Source organism: Botryllus schlosseri, chromosome 1, assembly GCF_051294905.1.
Source record: "Botryllus schlosseri isolate E-star chromosome 1, Bs_hap1, whole genome shotgun sequence".
Lineage (NCBI taxonomy): Eukaryota > Metazoa > Chordata > Ascidiacea > Stolidobranchia > Styelidae > Botryllus > Botryllus schlosseri.
In genome coordinates, this window is record NC_137236.1 from 12403751 (window position 1) to 12419545 (window position 15795).

Here is a 15795-nt window from a genome sequence, read left to right on the forward strand (position 1 = left end):
GTTAAAACGGCACAGCACAGGAAAAAACGCGTCCTACCGACTTGAAAGTGTCAATACAATATTATGTTACAGATGTCAATACACATGACGGATACAGATTTTGTAAAATCTCTAAAGCAGTGGTTCCCAACCTTTTCGTCTTCATTCCCCACTTTATATTTAAGCCGAGCCTTCATTCCCCACCAGGACCGTAACAGCACTTCGTCAGCCCCCCCCCCCCCAAAAAAAAAAACGTTGGTCGTGGGCAGAGATGAGCATGGATTAGGATTAGGATTTGAAAAAAAAGGATTTGTGAAATTTTGTCGGAGTTGGATTGGATTAGGATTGGAGATTTTTTTCTGAACGGAATAGGATTTGGATTGGATTTACCGATTTTCTGGGAGATTGACATGTCGTGTGGCGAATAGCGACAAACTTTATTCAGATCAGTTATTAAAGTACTTAGGGTACACTACACTATGGTACACTCGGTGCAAATGAACATGAGAGGCGCAGCCCTATGCTGAGTTATCTTAAATCAAGAGAATCGTTGGTTGTGACAGAAAAAAAATCCAATCCCTCCATTGCATAAATTAGCATTTTTTCTGAATTTCAAGTTGGAATCGGATTAGGATTGGACATGAACTTGAATATGAAAAAGTTATGGATTAGGATTTGGATTTGGATTTGATGCTTCGGATTTAGATTGGATTAGGACATGGAAATTCCAAATCCGCTCATCTCTGGTCGTGAGTAGTATGATGGTCTGGGTTATACGCAGACCAATCCCAGAAGGCCACGTCGCCTTAATTGCCACGCCTACATTGCCACATCATCCGCCCATTGCCGCACCTATAGCACACCTATTGCCACATCATCCATCCATTGCTATATCATCGCTGCATTGATTGCCGCATCTTGATACTTTTCTCAGATATTGTATTATGTGTATTTAGGACTAATATCATCCGTCCATATTTTTTAAACTTGATTTTATGTGTACAAGTTACGGTTTCTGTAGTTTCCACATTTTACGACTTATGATTGCTGCGTCAAAACTTACCTTGGCTAGAATCGACAGATTTTCTATTATGTGTATTTAGGACTATATATTTAAATTCCTATTCAGATTATACATAAATACGAAAACTATGATGTCTATGTAAGGTTATATTCTCCGGATAATATTATTAATATCAAAATTCTACACATCATCACTAATTACTTAATATAAAATGCGATTTTGAGCGCTGCGACTTGATAATATGAACCCCTACGCTTCTGATGCATGATTTTTTTTGTGATAAGGACCTAGGTAACATTCAGAGTCTGCAACGATTGTTTGGATATACATTATAGCAATACCCCACTAAACTATAGGCGGTTATATTACTCTATTGGTCAGAGATAACTCATCCGACCATAATTTTAAACTTGATTTTATGTATACAAGTTACTGTCTCTGCAGCCTCCACATTTTACGACTTATTTTCATTAGACGCAGGCAAGCGATTCTCCAGTTCCGAGCTACAGAAACAAATCACTCGCATGTGCGCGTTCCGAATAGTATTGTAGAATTTTCTAAAGTCGTAACAGCTTAGTAGCATATACGCGAATCCCAAGGTGAAAAATAATCGAACGAACTATAGCCGTAGGCGTGCGATTCGCAGGGCTTTATTTATACAAACTCTATCGATGCCTGTACGCGAACCCCTGCGTTAAAACGATTAGGTCTAATTACCACGTTCTGAAGCCGAAAATTTAGTCAACATCATTGAGATAGCCATGATTTGAAGATGGTGATCGAGTGTGACAATAGCACTCGCCAAGGTTAGACAAACATAACCTTAAACTACTCTCTACTTCACAAAATATAAAGTTATAAAAGTAAGCAGATTTCTATGAAAACCCGTGAAATAGAAGTAAAAGTAGCCTAGAAACATAACTACTTAATGAAAAATCGTGATTCTTGAAGTGACCACATTTCATACGATTCAGTCCTTTTCATGTCACTAGAATAAGGGTGATTAAACCAACAGTGAAACGCCGCCGGCGTCTTATAACGTAATAATGTAAGCTGCGTCGGGTGCTGCTATAATGTTAGGAGCGAATATAGTAGAAAGTCCGCGTCTGGACACCTGTAAGCAAGTGCGCATACTACCGTAGTAAACGCATAACAGAATTCATGCAAAAGTCTATATTGCTTTGTGGTGATTTTGATGTTGTTCCATACCGATTGGGAAGATAGGACTCCTAATTTCCTTATCCCGGAACGTAGCAAGAAAAATCGTATAAATTTTGTAAAGTAGATAGAAAACTACACTTTTCCGATGCAGTAAAGACTCTTACACGCTGGATTTTGTGCAGTATATACTAATTTTACATTGCGGAGTATTCCATAAACGTTAATCCAGTGACCCTCCTTCTATTTTCAATCACGATCCGCTTATTATTCTAGGCTTCGAACCCCACACCCAGTACGTTTTATGGGGATTAATATTTTTAGATTAAATATAGGGTATCGAGACTTCGTGAAACTTACTCGGAAATAGTTATTTCTACCCTAATTTAATAGATTTCTCAGATATCGTAGCAACGGAACTGGCTTCAGCCAGCGGTTAAGGCGTTGGACTTAAGTTTCAATGAACAAGTGTTCACATAGGTTCGAATCCCACACCCACTACGTTTACGAGAATTAATATTTTTAGATTCAAATTTAGCGTATTGAGTACTTTTTCTGCCTTTTTCAGTGCATTAGAGACGCTTACACTATTGATTTCGTGAGCTTTACTTAAGTTTTATAAATTAACGTAAAAGTAGCCATTTCCGAGTAAGTAAAACGTTCGTATTGTAGGTTCATTTCTGCTTAATACTATAATCATCATGGAGTTGAAGCAGTCCAATATCAAAAACACCCGAAAGTATTTGTTGCATATAGCTAAAAACCTAATTGAGTACTCTGAAGAAGTACAAGTAGCACAGTCTGTGGTATTTCTATGACATCGAAATTTAGCTAACCAGAACTTATACTTGAGTACTCCGAAATGTACAAGTACTTTACCTTTACACGACGTTTCTGTAAAATGAATACTGATTTTATTAAAAAATAAAAAAGCACGAAAAATTACATTTTATCCCAAACCATCAGAATACTAAAGTAGCTTATCGCGTATATGGACCTAAAGTGTTTATGATTTCAGTTCGCTTCAACTTCATGACATTTTCAGTATTAAACAGAAGTATAGGCCTAGAATGCTAACTTTCTTCGTAAATTGCTACTTCTGCCTTAATTTAACGGATATATCTGAGATCATTGCTTTACTTAATCTCTCCAAAATGTGCATTTTACTAGTACGTCACCATCGAATCCCTCTGGCTATAACTACCCGATAGTATAATTGAGCCAAATACTCGAGTACTAATTTTAAAGTAGCTTAGGTATCTAAATGAACCAACGGTCAGTAAACCATTTCGAAGTGCAAGTACAGGAATATCATAGTTCTTGAACCGTGCTCAAATTTTGTAAAGTAGATAGAAAACTACACTATTCCGATGCAGTAAAGACTCTTACACGCTGGATTTTGTGCAGTATATACTAATTTTACATTGCGGAGTATTCCATAAACGTTAATCCAGTGATCCTCCTTCTATTTTCAATCACGATCCGCTTATTATTCTAGGCTTCGAACCCCACACCCAGTACGTTTTATGGGGATTAATATTTTTAGATTAAATATAGCGTATCGAGACTTCGTGAAACTTACTCGGAAATAGTTATTTCTACCCTAATTTAATAGATTTCTCAGATATCGTAGCAACGGAACTGGCTTCAGCGAGCGGTTAAGGCGTTGGACTTAAGTTTCAATGAACAAGTGTTCACATAGGTTCGAATCCCACACCCACTACGTTTACGAGAATTATTATTTTTAGATTCAAATTTAGCGTATTGAGTACTTTTTCTGCCTTTTTCAGCGCATTAGAGACGTTTACACTATTGATTTCGTGAGCTTTACTTAAGTTTTATAAATTAACGTAAAAGTAGCCATTTCCGAGTAAGTAAAACGTTCGTATTGTAGGTTCATTTCTGCTTAATACTATAATTATCATGGAGTTGAAGCAGTCCAATATCAAAAACACCCGAAAGTATTTGTTGCATATAGCTAAAAACCTAATTGAGTACTCTGAAGAAGTACAAGTAGCACAGTTTGTGGTATTTCTATGACATCGAAATTTAGCTAACCAGAACTTATACTTGAGTACTCCGAAATGTACAAGTACTTTACCTTTACACGACGTTTCTGTAAAATGAATACTGATTTTATTAAAAAATAAAAAAGCACGAAAAATTACATTTTATCCCAAACCATCAGAATACTAAAGTAGCTTATCGCGTATATGGACCTAATACTAAAGTGTTTATGATTTCAGTTCGCTTCAACTTCATGACATTTTCAGTATCAAACAGAAGTATAGGCCTAGAATGCTAACTTTCTTCGTAAATTGCTACTTCTGCCTTAATTTAACGGATTTATCTGAGATCATTGCTTTACTTAATCTCTCCAAAATGTGCATTATACTAGTACGTCACCATCGAATCCCTCTGGCTATAACTACCCGATAGTATAATTGAGCCAAATACTCGAGTACTAATTTTAAAGTAGCTTAGGTATCTAAATGAACCGACGATCAGTAAACCATTTCGAAGTGCAAGTACAGGAATATCATAGTTCTTGAACCGTGCTCAATGCTCAATAGACCATTTTTGCTATTTTTCATCGCCATAAATCATTCTGGACCGCGTAAACGCATTGTACGTTATAGATGAAACTTATGCAAATCCCCGGAACGCAACAAGAAAAATCGTATGAATTTGTAAACTACTTATTCATGACATAATAATAATTCTACTTGTACACATTTTCACATTTTATAACACTTTAAGTAGTACTTGAAAGTTTTGTCAAGTTAACAGGTTAAAAACTTATATTTGAGCACTACGAAATGTACAAGTACTTTACCTTTACACGACGTTTTGTAAAATGAATACTAATTAAAAAATAAAAAATAAAAAAGACCGAAAAATTACATGTTATCCCGGAACGCAACAAGAACAATCGTAGGAATTTGTAAACTACTTATTCGGTAAACTACTCTTTACTTCACAAAACAAAGTTACAAAAGTAAGCAGATTTATATGAAAACCCGTTAAATAGAAGTAAAAGTAATAACAATGCATCATACCAAATTTGATCGCAATTTCATGATGCAATACCTTTAAAACTAACGCAGTTCTCTATACACTTTTGCGTAAATCTGTGTTTCGCTAGCGTAGCACGTACCTATACATAGTAAGCTTCAATAACGGAATTACCATGCTAATAATCAAATCCCAACCCTGAAACTCGGTACGCGGTTGTAGGACATTATGAAAATACAACATACCAAATTTCATCAGACATTTCATGATGTAACACCTTTAAAACCAACGCAGTTCTATACTGACTTTTGGCTAAATCTGTTATCCATAGCGCAGCACGTACCTATACATAGTCAACTTTAAAACGGAATTACCATGTTAATAATCGGCTCCCCACCTTGAAACTCGGTACGCAGTTATTTTTTTCCTTACATCAAAACAACTAGAATGTGTAACTATACATTAAAATCGTTCCTAACCCTTTACACACCAGCGATAACTCGTACAAGCAACAAGTTTCGAGTATCGAGTTTTAAATAACGTGAAAGTATCACACCACAAACTGCGCTAACCTTCAAAGTTGATAAGTAAACAAGTACTTGCACTCCATCAGAATACCAAAGTAGCAGAAGTATAGACCTAGAATGCTAACTTTCTTCGTAAATACCTACTTCCAGCTTAATTTAATGGATTTATCTAACATCATTGCTTTACTTAATCTCTCCTAAATGTGCATTATACAAGTACGTCACCATCGAATCTCTCTGGCTGTATCTATATGGCAGTATAATTGCGGCAAATACTCGAGCACTAATTTTAAAGTAGCTTAGGTATCTAAACGAGCTCCAGGACATTGTGATTATGCAGCATACCAAATTTCATCACACATTTCATGATGGAACAACTTTAAAACTAACGCAGTTCTTTAGCAACTTTTGCAAGTTTTAGAAAATATTATACCGACATCGCGACATCTTTCAAAAACAAAACCATGATCAAAGCTTGAGAGATCATTTTTGCTATTTTTCATTGACATAAGTCATTCTGGAGTGCGAAAACGCATTGTACGATATAGATGAAACTTGAGCAAATCCTAGGATCCTCATTTTCAAAGTAGCTTAGATCTCAAAATAAGCCGGGATTTACAAATTATCTTTAGCATGAGATATATAGTGTATCTGCTCTCTAGAGTCCATATCACCTCTCGATGATAAAATTCAGCTTTACCATCTAATTCGCTTCCCAATTTATATTCTACGACACGATAACTTTCCTCCGTATGATCATTAAGGCTTCTATCTTTATTGCAGGACGGCTTTGTAGAATTCTTTGATAATACCGCTTTATACTACAATAAAGTATGGAAGGGCCTCATTTTTCATACAAGAGAAGTATATTCTTGTGTACACAATAGCGGAGCGAATATTTAAAATGTAGTAAGCAGGCCGATGGGTATTCATTGAGTTGTATAAGCATAAAAAACATTCCCGCGCGCGCGCGTCTTAGGATTAGGTGGTAGGGTTAGGCAGGGTGTAGGAGCGCGCGGGAATGTTTTTATGCTTATACAACTCAATGAATACCCATCGGCCTGCTTACTACATTTTAAATATTCTCTCCGCTATTGTGTACACAAGAATATACTTCTCTTAGTAACCAATTTCTCGTGAATTCCGAAACACATTGACGTGTGTTAACTTCTGGTATTACGTGATAATATCATTTTCATGTCTGATAATGTCACTTGTCAAGGTGATATAAACGTAAGCTCAAACTACTTTGACATACACAGTCCTAAAAGTAGGTAGTTCCACCTGAAAAACCTTTCGAGTAGAGGGTAAGTTATCTACGGAAATAACCATCTATATTAGTTACTTTTAGATCCCTAATTGTACTTTTGCGCAATATTTGAGTTTTAGGAAGTACCCTTCAAAGTGAGCCTACATCTTGGATATTATCCAAAACCACATAAATTTCGCTTTGAACGAGGTATCCTTTAAAATAAGGTAGAAGTAGTCATTTCCGAGTAAGTAAAACGTTAGTACTCTAGGTCCATTTCTGTTCAATACTCTAGCTATCATGAAGTTGATGTACTCCAATATCATAAGGACTTGAGAGTATTTGGTGCATGTAGGCAAAAAACCTACTTGGGTATTCTCACAAAGTGCGAGTACTATACTTAACAATTCTGAAAGTTAGCGCAGTGGTATGTTCCATTGTCATAATGTCCTACACCTGTGAACCGATCTTCAAGTTGCGCATTCAATGTTAAGCTCGGTAATTCCGTTATTAAAGTTGAGTATGCATAGGTACGTGCTACGCCCCCGCAAAAGTCGGCATGGAACTGGATTAGTTTTAAAGTTGTTCAATCATGAAATGCGTCACAAAATTTGACATGGTGCATTGTCATAATGTCTTACATCGGTGTAGCGAGTTTCAAGGTTGGGAGTCGATTATTAACATGGTAATTCCGTTATTAAAGTTGACTATGCATAGGTACGTGCTACGCTACGGAAAAACAGACTTAGCCAAAAGTCTGTATAGAACTGCGTTGGTTTTAAAGGTGTTACATCATGAAATGCGTGACGAAATTTGGTATGGTTCATTCTTATTATGTCCTACAACTGCGTACCAACGTTCAAGGTGAGAATTTGATGTTTAGCATACTAATTCTGTTATTAAAATTGACTATGTATGGGTATATGCTGTGTTCACGAAAAGCAGATATGCGTAAAAGTCGGTATTCGACTGCGATAGTTTCAAAGGTGTTCCATCATTAGATGTGTGATGATGAAATCTTGAAAAACCTCGATCTCAGCTACGCGGAGAACATTAACTTTACGCAACTCGGGACTATTATTTCGTGCGATCTAACATATTTGTCAGTTGTGAACTCGCGCTTGCAGTCAAAAGATTTCATTGCTATGCAGCTCAAAAACATTAAGGTCTGCGCGATTATTGCTGGGGCCGCGCATGTTGCCGAATACTATTCCAAGAAATTGACGCGTGTAAATGTGCCACGAATATAGTTGATTACGATTCCAAGAAGTCGGGGCACATCGACAATGCGAATTAGAACATTATAAATAAAGTTGCGATGGCGATACGAATTAGAATGTTTACTTCCGACGTAAAGTAATTCACATTCTGAAAACTTCACATTTCTGTTCCCAGTATTGTTATGTGCACAGCGAACGAGGCAGGCATCACAGGTAAGGTAGGATCCATGTATTTTTGTATCGATTTAAACTAAATTTAGCTATAATTTCTCGATGCGGTATTAGCTTACGTGGATTGTGCACGCAGATTGAATTACGTTGAGATTTCTCCAATAGCTAATAACGTAATAATTAGTTCTGTGCGCAGATATAATATTAACCGGCAATATAGCCGAAGTCGCGTAAATTCGAATGTATATGCAAGTTCTCCGTTAAGGGTAGACTCTCTAGCCTCGCTTATTACTCGAATCTCGCGGTGGTTACAATATTGTGAATTAATTGAGTGGAGCTATACTGTATATTACTTATCGTCTATATTTAAATTCGGTATGCTAATGCATTGAGTTTGAAGCTAAATCGCTCCATTTCAGGTAGCGAAGAAAATGATTACTGCAGACTCGTTGACACACGCAAGCCCAGGACGACTTACAAGCGTATAATGATGGAGCAGATGGCACAGTCCTAAGGGTGCGTTATATCATTTCTCAATTATATTGAAAAAATCACCAGAGTTTCATGACTGAAGCTTTATCATTTCGAATGCTGAATAATCATATATTACATCTATAGTAATACCTAGATCACGCTACGTCATAATTTGTGCTATTACAATATTAAGATTTAATTAAGTAGAGCTTCGCTATATTATTTACGACCTATTTTTTTAAATTTAGCATGCTAATGCGTTGAGTTTGAAGCTACATCGTCTCATTTCATGTAGCGAAGAAAATGATCACGGCATATATTCGCGGACACATTCAAGCCCGGGACGAGTTACAAGCGTATGATGATGGAGCAAATTGCACAGCCCTAAAGGTGCGTTATATCATTTCTCAACTATTATGAAAAAATCGCCAGCGTACCGAGATTTCTCCTATATCGTACCATTTAAATAGCTATAACGTAATAATCAGTCCTGTGCGCGGCTATAATGTTAACCGGCAATATGCCCGAAGTCGCATAAATTCGAATGTATATGCAAGTTCTCTGTTAAGGGTAGACTATCTAGCCCCGCTTATTACTCGAATCTCGCTGTGGTTACAATATTATGAATTAATTAGGTAGAGCTATACTGTATATTATTTATCGTCTATACTTAAATTCGCTATGCTAATGCGTTGAGTTCGAAGCTAAATCGTTCCATTTCAGGTAGCGAAGAAAATGATTACTGCATACTCGTTGACACACGAATGCTCGGGGCGACTTACAAGCGTATAATGATGGAACAGATTGCACAGCCCTAAAGGTGCGTTATGTCATTTCTCAAATATATTGAAAAAATCGTCATTCTGGGTAACCCTAAAAATTCCCTTACGTAGCTGTAGAAATTTGACAAATTAAAAGTACAAAGAAGGTTTTCTTATGGGGCAATCTTTCGAGTATTCTCAGAAAAACTGTATACATCCTACAGAAAAATGGACGCGATTAAACGATGAAGAATTATATTCTTAAAATATTACATGAGACAAAACATGCGAACATCCATTATCTTGATAATGCTATTACAATAGATGTCAGTCCGATTCCGAAAAACATGAGGCCCTTCCATACTTTATTGTAGTATAAAGCGGTATTATCAAAGAATTCTACAAAGCCGTCCTGCAATAAAGATAGAAGCCTTAATGATCATACGGAGGAAAGTTATCGTGTCGTAGAATATAAATTGGGAAGCGAATTAGATGGTAAAGCTGAATTTTATCATCGAGAGGTGATATGGACTCTAGAGAGCAGATACACTATATATCTCATGCTAAAGATAATTTGTAAATCCCGGCTTATTTTGAGATCTAAGCTACTTTGAAAATGAGGATCCTAGGATTTGCTCAAGTTTCATCTATATCGTACAATGCGTTTTCGCACTCCAGAATGACTTATGTCAATGAAAAATAGCAAAAATGATCTCTCAAGCTTTGATCATGGTTTTGTTTTTGAAAGATGTCGCGATGTCGGTATAATATTTTCTAAAACTTGCAAAAGTTGCTAAAGAACTGCGTTAGTTTTAAATTTGTTCCATCATGAAATGTGTGATGAAATTTGGTATGCTGCATAATCACAATGTCCTGGAGCTCGTTTAGATACCTAAGCTACTTTAAAATTAGTGCTCGAGTATTTGCCGCAATTATACTGCCATATAGATACAGCCAGAGAGATTCGATGGTGACGTACTTGTATAATGCACATTTAGGAGAGATTAAGTAAAGCAATGATGTTAGATAAATCTATTAAATTAAGCTAGAAGTAGGTATTTACGAAGAAAGTTAGCATTCTAGGTCTATACTTCTGCTACTTTGGTATTCTGATGGAGTGCAAGTACTTGTTTACTTATCAACTTTGAAGGTTTGCGCAGTTTGTGGTGTGATACTTTCACGTTATTTAAAACTCGATACTCGAAACTTGTTGCTTGTACGAGTTATCGCTGGTGTGTAAAGGGTTAGGAACGATTTTAATGTATAGTTACACATTCTAGTTGTTTTGATGTAAGGAAAAAAATAACTGCGTACCGAGTTTCAAGGTGGGGAGCCGATTATTAACATGGTAATTCCGTTTTAAAGTTGACTATGTATAGGTACGTGCTGCGCTATGGATAACAGATTTAGCCAAAAGTCGGTATAGAACTGCGTTGGTTTTAAAGGTGTTACATCATGAAATGTCTGATGAAATTTGGTATGTTGTATTTTCATAATGTCCTACAACCGCGTACCGAGTTTCAGGGTTGGGATTTGATTATTAGCATGGTAATTCCGTTATTGAAGCTTACTATGTATATGTACGTGCTACGCTAGCGAAACACAGATTTACGCAAAAGTGTATAGAGAACTGCGTTAGTTTTGAAGGTATTGCATCATGAAATTGCGATCAAATTTGGTATGATGCATTGTTATTACTTTTACTTCTATTTAACGGGTTTTCATATAAATCTGCTTACTTTTGTAACTTTGTTTTGTGAAGTAAAGAGTAGTTTACCGAATAAGTAGTTTACAAATTCCTACGATTTTTCTTGTTGCGTTCCGGGATAACATGTAATTTTTCGGTCTTTTTTATTTTTTATTTTTTAATTAGTATTCATTTTACAAAACGTCGTGTAAAGGTAAAGTACTTGTACATTTCGTAGTGCTCAAGTATAAGTTTTTAACCTGTTAACTTGACAAAACTTTCAAGTACTACTTAAAGTGTTATAAAATGTGAAAATGTGTACAAGTAGAATTATTATTATGTCATGAATAAGTAGTTTACAAATTCATACGATTTTTCTTGTTGCTTTCCGGGGATTTGCATAAGTTTCATCTATAACGTACAATGCGTTTACGCGGTCCAGAATGATTTATGGCGATGAAAAATAGCAAAAATGGTCTATTGAGCATTGAGCACGGTTCAAGAACTATGATATTCCTGTACTTGCACTTCGAAATGGTTTACTGATCGTCGGTTCATTTAGATACCTAAGCTACTTTAAAATTAGTACTCGAGTATTTGGCTCAATTATACTATCGGGTAGTTATAGCCAGAGGGATTCGATGGTGACGTACTAGTATAATGCACATTTTGGAGAGATTAAGTAAAGCAATGATCTCAGATAAATCCGTTAAATTAAGGCAGAAGTAGCAATTTACGAAGAAAGTTAGCATTCTAGGCCTATACTTCTGTTTAATACTGAAAATGTCATGAAGTTGAAGCGAACTGAAATCATAAACACTTTAGTATTAGGTCCATATACGCGATAAGCTACTTTAGTATTCTGATGGTTTGAGATAAAATGTAATTTTTCGTGCTTTTTTATTTTTTAATAAAATCAGTATTCATTTTACAGAAACGTCGTGTAAAGGTAAAGTACTTGTACATTTCGGAGTACTCACGTATAAGTTCTGGTTAGCTAAATTTCGATGTCATAGAAATACCACAAACTGTGCTACTTGTACTTCTTCAGAGTACTCAATTAGGTTTTTAGCTATATGCAACAAATACTTTCGGGTGTTTTTGATATTGGACTGCTTCAACTCCATGATAATTATAGTATTAAGCAGAAATGAACCTACAATACGAACGTTTTACTTACTCGGAAATGGCTACTTTTACGTTAATTTATAAAACTTAAGTAAAGCTCACGAAATCGAAAGTGTAAACGTCTCTAATGCGCTGAAAAAGACAGAAAAAGTACTCAATACGCTAAATTTGAATCTAAAAATATTAATTCTCGTAAACGTAGTGGGTGTGGGATTCGAACCTATGTGAACACTTGTTCATTGAAACTTAAGTCCAACGCCTTAACCGCTCGCTGAAGCCAGTTCCGTTGCTACGATATCTGAGAAATCTATTAAATTAGGGTAGAAATAACTATTTCCGAGTAAGTTTCACGAAGTCTCGATACGCTATATTTAATCTAAAAATATTAATCCCCATAAAACGTACTGGGTGTGGGGTTCGAAGCCTAGAATAATAAGCGGATCGTGATTGAAAATAGAAGGAGGATCACTGGATTAACGTTTATGGAATACTCCGCAATGTAAAATTAGTATATACTGCACAAAATCCAGCGTGTAAGAGTCTTTACTGCATCGGAATAGTGTAGTTTTCTATCTACTTTACAAAATTTGAGCACGGTTCAAGAACTATGATATTCCTGTACTTGCACTTCGAAATGGTTTACTGACCGTTGGTTCATTTAGATACCTAAGCTACTTTAAAATTAGTACTCGAGTATTTGGCTCAATTATACTATCGGGTAGTTATAGCCAGAGGGATTCGATGGTGACGTACTAGTATAATGCACATTTTGGAGAGATTAAGTAAAGCAATGATCTCAGATATATCCGTTAAATTAAGGCAGAAGTAGCAATTTACGAAGAAAGTTAGCATTCTAGGCCTATACTTCTGTTTAATACTGAAAATGTCATGAAGTTGAAGCGAACTGAAATCATAAACACTTTAGGTCCATATACGCGATAAGCTACTTTAGTATTCTGATGGTTTGGGATAAAATGTAATTTTTCGTGCTTTTTTATTTTTTAATAAAATCAGTATTCATTTTACAGAAACGTCGTGTAAAGGTAAAGTACTTGTACATTTCGGAGTACTCAAGTATAAGTTCTGGTTAGCTAAATTTCGATGTCATAGAAATACCACAGACTGTGCTACTTGTACTTCTTCAGAGTACTCAATTAGGTTTTTAGCTATATGCAACAAATACTTTCGGGTGTTTTTGATATTGGACTGCTTCAACTCCATGATAATTATAGTATTAAGCAGAAATGAACCTACAATACGAACGTTTTACTTACTCGGAAATGGCTACTTTTACGTTAATTTATAAAACTTAAGTAAAGCTCACGAAATCAATAGTGTAAACGTCTCTAATGCACTGAAAAAGGCAGAAAAAGTACTCAATACGCTAAATTTGAATCTAAAAATATTAATTCTCGTAAACGTAGTGGGTGTGGGATTCGAACCTATGTGAACACTTGTTCATTGAAACTTAAGTCCAACGCCTTAACCGCTGGCTGAAGCCAGTTCCGTTGCTACGATATCTGAGAAATCTATTAAATTAGGGTAGAAATAACTATTTCCGAGTAAGTTTCACGAAGTCTCGATACTAGGGCTGTTCAAAAATAACTTTTTTTCCTGAATCTTGCTGGTTACTTGATTAAATCGTTAGGTTGCCTTAAAAAACGACGCACACCAAATTTGAATTCATTCCGACAAATATTCGCGGGTTACGTAGAGTTTGAAAATTTTGGATTTGCCCAAAAACGCAAAAAAAAATTTTTCTCAAATTTTTTTGCCAACCCCATGAAATTGTTGGGCTGTCTTCAAAAACTATGCAAAACAAATTTGACTCAATTCCAAGCCGTAGAAGCGGAGTTATTCCAGTTTTTCGGTGATAATTCTTGGATTATCCACCAATCAAGGATAATCCCAGAATTATCGAATAAAAACTGAAATAACTCCGCTTCTACGGCTTGGAATTGAGTCAAATTTGTTTTGCATAGTTTTTGAAGACAGCCCAACAATTTCATGGGGTTGGCAAAAAAATTTGAGAAAATTTTTTTTTTGCGTTTTTGGGCAAATCCAAAATTTTCAAACTCTACGTAACCCGCGAATATTTGTCGGAATGAATTCAAATTTGGTGTGCGTCGTTTTTTAAGGCAACCTAACGATTTAATCAAGTAACCAGCAAGATTCAGGAAAAAAAGTTATTTTTGAACAGCCCTACTCGATACCCTATATTTAATCTAAAAATATTAATCCCCATAAAACGTACTGGGTGTGGGGTTCGAAGCCTAGAATAATAAGCGGATCGTGATTGAAAATAGAAGGAGGGTCACTGGATTAACGTTTATGGAATACTCCGCAATGTAAAATTAGTATATACTGCACAAAATCCAGCGTGTAAGAGTCTTTACTGCATCGGAATAGTGTAGTTTTCTATCTACTTTACCAAATTTATACGATTTTTCTTGCTACGTTCCGGGATAAGGAAATTAGGAGTCCTATCTTCCCAATCGGTATGGAACAACATCAAAATCACCACAAAGCAATATAGACTTTTGCATGAATTCTGTTATGCGTTTACTACGGTAGCATGCGCACTTGCTTACAGGTGTCCAGACGCGGACTTTCTACTATATTCGCTCCTAACATTATAGCAGCACCCGACGCAGCTTACATTATTACGTTATAAGACGCCGGCGGCGTTTCACTGTTGGTTTAATTACCCTTATTCTAGTGACATGAAAAGGACTGAATCGTATGAAATGTGGTCACTTCAAGAATCACGATTTTTCATTAAGTAGTTATGTTTCTAGGCTACTTTTACTTCTATTTCACGGGTTTTCATAGAAATCTGCTTACTTTTATAACTTTATATTTTGTGAAGTAGAGAGTAGTTTAAGGTTATGTTTGTCTAACCTTGGCGAGTGCTATTGTCACACTCGATCACCATCTTCAAATCATGGCTATCTCAATGATGTTGACTAAATTTTCGGCTTCAGAACGTGTTAATTAGACCTAATCGTTTCTTAACGCAGGGGTTCGCGTACAGGCATCGATAGAGTTTGTATAAATAAAGCCCTGCGAATCGCACGCCTACGGCTATAGTTCGTTCGATTATTTTTCACCTTGGGATTCGCGTATATGCTACTAAGCTGTTACGACTTTAGAAAATTCTACAATACTATTCGGAACGCGCACATGCGAGTGATTTGTTTCTGTAGCTCGGAACTGGAGAATCGCTTGCCTGCGTCTAATGAAAATAAGTCGTAAAATGTGGAGGCTGCAGAGACAGTAACTTGTATACATAAAATCAAGTTTAAAATTATGGTCGGATGGGTTATCTCTGACCAATAGAGTAATATAACCGCCTATAGTTTAGTGGGGTATTGCTATAATGTATATCCAAACAATCGTTGC

At 36.0% G+C, this 15795-nt stretch overlaps 1 protein-coding gene and 1 long non-coding RNA gene across 3 annotated transcripts in view; both read left to right on the forward strand.

The window, feature by feature from the left end:
- The window catches only part of LOC145441998 (uncharacterized), a 230707-nt gene that overhangs the window by 146688 nt on the left and 68224 nt on the right, over window positions 1–15795 (forward strand). The gene's annotated exons all lie outside the window — the stretch shown is intronic.
- LOC145441230 (uncharacterized) lies at window positions 8755–9619 on the forward strand. Its single transcript, XR_013915776.1, has 3 exons — window positions 8755–8859; window positions 9066–9207; window positions 9541–9619. It is a non-coding gene; the product is annotated as an uncharacterized LOC145441230 (long non-coding RNA).